Source organism: Chenopodium quinoa, unplaced genomic scaffold, assembly GCF_001683475.1.
Source record: "Chenopodium quinoa cultivar QQ74 unplaced genomic scaffold, ASM168347v1, whole genome shotgun sequence".
NCBI lineage: Eukaryota > Viridiplantae > Streptophyta > Magnoliopsida > Caryophyllales > Amaranthaceae > Chenopodium > Chenopodium quinoa.
In genome coordinates this window covers 3,534,034-3,538,661 of record NW_018745286.1, presented here as the reverse complement: position 1 = coordinate 3,538,661, position 4,628 = coordinate 3,534,034, and positions in this window count along the sequence as shown.

Sequence of the window (4,628 nt, the reverse complement as noted above, 5' to 3'; positions counted from 1 at the left end):
TGTGTGTTTTTTTAATATCACTTTGTGGTTTCTTATTGCTTCAATGGCACCTTTTCAGTGATGGTGAAAGGATATATCGAGCACTGTAATCATATACAAGCAACAATTCACAAGTTTCTTGAACTGAAGCTATCAAGGTGGTTTTGGGTTACACCATCCTCGGGTTTTCTGATCACTTCTCTAATTGTAATTTGTTTTAGACTTGAGGGTGAAGATATTTATTTTAGATGCTGTAAAAAACAGTCACATGTCGATTCTCCCACTTAATTTTTGATGATAAAATAGTTTTGTCATGTTACTTTTGTGAATTTTTACTTATTATGTGTTGATATATAAATAACAAGGTGACTCATACGTTGAAATTGGTGTAATTAGTGAAGGTAAATCATTCCTTGATTGTTAGCATTTTCTTAGAAATCAAGTGATTATAGCTTGGTTTAATTCTGGCAGCTCTATATTTAGTTTTGTGGATGGAGTTGAGTATGCCCTTAAAGAAGGTTGGAAATTGAACGTATTACTTTAGTAAAAAAAACTTCGTGCATAGTTGATAACATTCCACTCATATTTCACTACTAGAATAAGTTCATTTACCGATGGAAAATACCGATGGCTAATAAAATCCCTCGGTAAAAAATAATTTTCCGATGATTTTTTCAATTCATCGGTATTTTGAGAATCACCGATGGTTAGGCCATCGATATAATTTTTCCGATAGCTTTCTTCCATCGGTAAATTATTTTTTTCTTAAAATTTTATTTTGTTTTTTTCCATCGGTATTTTACGATGGTTTGTAGCCATCGGTTTTTTTTTTTTTTAAAAAAAAAAAAAAGAAAAATTTGGGTTTTTGTTTCTCAAACCCTAGTAACCCATAATTTTTCTGTCTTCCTTTTCCGCCACTCTTTTTCTCCCTCCTCTCCTTCTCTCTTCTCTCTCCTCTCTCCTCTAACTCCTCTCCTTCTCTCTCTTCTCCTCTTCTCACGTTTCTCCTCTCCTCTCTCCTTCTCTCTCCTTTCTTCTCCCTCATCAAAACCACCACCACCACAAACGTGTTTATTTGAAGTTTTTACCACCACCACCACAAACGTCGTCACGAACTAGTGTTACTACCACCACCACCATGAGCATTCAAAATTCAAAGTTCATGGTTTTTTTGGTCAAACTCAACCATGAAAATTCCAGATCTAGAATTCCAAATTCCAGATCTGGAATTTTCATGGTCGAGTTTAACCATTTAAACCCAACAAAGATGAAATTTCAAAAGGTATGTTGATTTTTGTTTAGTATTGTGAGTTAATTTTGAATTTGTGGGTTTATTTTTAATTTCATTGATTGTTGTGGTTTTATTATGGTTAATTGGCTCGATTTTTGTTAATTTTCAACCATTGATTTCGTTGATTTTTTTGTGTTTTGTTTGTAAGTTTTTATTTGTGATTTGTGGGTGGATTTTGAATTTTTGGGTTATTTTTTTTGGTTTTTGTGGTTTTAATTTCGAATTTCTAGGTTTTTTTTCGATTTTGTTGGTGGTGGTAGGTGGTTGGGGGTGAAATGGTTGGTTTTAGTGAGTTAGTGGTTGTTTTTCTGGGTTTATGTTGGTGGTGGTGGTGGTAGTGGGTCAGGAGGAGTTGGTGGCGTGGGTGTTTGGGCAAGGGTAACCGGTGTTGGTGGGTGGTTCATGGTGGTTGGTGGCGGTAGGTGTTGGTGGGTGGTTCACGGTGGTCGATGGTGATAGGTGTTGGTGGTGGTGGTGGCAGGTGGTTTAGGGTGGAGGTGGGAGGCAGTTAGGATTAGTATAGATAAGGTGGGTATGGGGTAGAGGGGTATAGGGGTAGGGGGTTTTAATTTTTTTTTTTTCCGATGGCTTTTTCCATCGGAATTTAAAAAAAACTCGACAGTAAAGTCATCGGTATTTTTTTTTACCGATGGCTTTTCCATCGGTATTTCTTGTTTTTTCGACGAATGGTTATCCGTTGGTCAAATATTGATGGCAACCATCGGTAAACGTGATACCAATGGTTTTTGGTATGTTTACTGATAGTTTTTTACCCTCGACAAATTTATCTTCTTAATTTATTAGTTCCTAAACCTTCAAGTTAGTCAAATTATATATTAGTCAAATCCTAGCCTATGATTCTACTCTAAAAATTCAACCAGATAATAAAAAAGCAAAAAACACAAACAAGCTACTAATCATCCCTTTACCAACTTACTCCACCGAAAAAAAAAGACAATATTTGAAGTTCAAGCCAACTATGCTTAGACAATTATTAGTTGTACATAAAATGCTAAAATAATAGCCAACTTATTTTACTTTGCCTAACATAGTTGTTGTAAAACCTTCTAACTTCTTAAGGACCAAGGTAATTTTTCCATACTACATAACCTTATTGTGCATCAATTGAGAACTCTACACTTTTTCCTTTAAATTGATTACAAAAATATTAACATAAACCTAACACTACATATATTTTTTAAACGGATTCCTCAACGATTGATTAATTAGTCTACACAAAACGAAACGCGCGCGTTCGCGCATAGAACAGTACCAGTAAGTTTTTTAAAATAAAATTATGTTAAATGTATCTATTTAGTAAAATTAAAAGAAAAATTATATTATTAATACCTAACATAAATAAAATAGCTTAATGCATATATAAATAAAAGTGTTAAACGCTAAAAAAGAATAGATTAAAAAAATATTATAATTTATATTATATTTTAACAATTATATACATAAATGGGTACCTGGAATCGGAACCAGTACCCGGTAGTTCCAATTCCAAATCCTAAATTTTAGGACCCGATTGAACCAATTTCAATTTCGGTTCCGAATTTTAGGACCTGATCCCAACCAATTTCGGGTCCGGATCCTAAAATTTTGACCGGGAACCCGATTTACTCACCCCTACGTAGACCATATCACCCTAAGACACGGTTCGTTTCAATGTTGACACGCCAAATAACAATATCAGCCCAATATCGAAAATAACAAACCTAAAACCCTAAGCCGCCAAGGACCCAATCTCCCTCTTACAGTCATACTCTCAAACTGCTGCACTACAGCTACTACAGGCCGACCTGTAACACCCCAATAATTCTCTCATTAAACATGTAAGTACCTTTAATAAAAACACAAGAGAATTACTGACATGCTATCGTCACGTGTTCAAACGTCAAGGCTAATTCATAACTTAGCAGCGGAAAAACTAACTCTGTTATAAATAAGTTTCAAAACCAACAAACGAAACCAAATTAAGTCTTACAAGTTGTAACCATTAAGACCCTTATTCAAAACCCAATAAACATAGTATTAAATAAACCAAACCAGAGTTTAAATAAATTCAAACTTATGAAAAGAAATAAACTGCGAACAATAACCAACTCTCCACTCAAAATCTCACCACCTTGATGCAAGTCCAAACTATGTAAACACCTGTAATAAGTCTGCTCCCCAATATTACAAGCGTAAAAATTGGATCATTAAAGAATCATTGAAAGGCAAAATTCATGACCAAGAAAAGACACACAAATGCACACAATCAGCAACGCTAAGTGCATACAAGCTATGAAGCATAACAAAGAATTCCTAGCATGCTACTAGTTATCAATCAACACACAACAGTTTAATTATTGACTCAAACACATGACCCAACTGTTAACAATATATACTAGGACTTCTCTAATTAGTATTAATTACTTTATTTCATTTATTCATTGGATTAAGTAATAGACAAGGTTGTCTCCCCATGCTCTAATTTGGAACATCAATAAAAGAAAAACCCCATGCCTCCTTTCAAAAACATCAGTAAACATTTAATGACAGACGGACGCGACTCTGTGGCCATAGCTAGTATGAGATCTCATCTAACTTCTTATAATTTTAAAAAGTATTTGAAAACAAGAGACTCGTAAATCATACGACCTCTAGAAAATTGCACGGCTAATACCCCGTGTACCCCAACCCCTGTTTGTCATTACTCTAGATGTGCACAAATCCAGAGTTTTATTTCTCATCCATCTTGCACTTTACGTGAGTTACAGGTTTAAACTTGGTGGTGACTCATTTACAAAAGCAATATAACCAATCAAGCATTAATCATTCAAGCAAGTTCAATTTTCCAATTTAATTCTTGAATTAGTAGTGACTAACAACATTTAGTATTGAATTCTTTAAACTACCTCGGTGTATAAACACCTTAAGTGCATAAGGCACCTCAAATTCTCAACCTCGTCTTATAAGACTTCAATTCTTCCTTTACTCATTCCATTTCAATAATCATGAACAAGTAATAATAATAATTCAATCCACATGCTCATGTATTTTTGCCTCCAAGTTCATCTTGCAAGTTAATGCATATAAAATTTCTTACAAGATAACTTAACATACATAAAATTACAAATCATGCACATTCAAGCATAAATACCAAAGAGATTTATTACAAAACAATTTCAATGAACACAAGTTTCCTAATCATGATTTTAAGTTTTCCAAATCCTTAAGAAAAAATCAAGGTTTTTCGTATCCTTGTACTTACCTTGAGTAAACGAATTGGTTGGTCGTTTTAGAAACTAGAAATCGCCTTCTACGAAGTCCTCTCCTAAACCAAACAACAATAATTCAATCAATACCC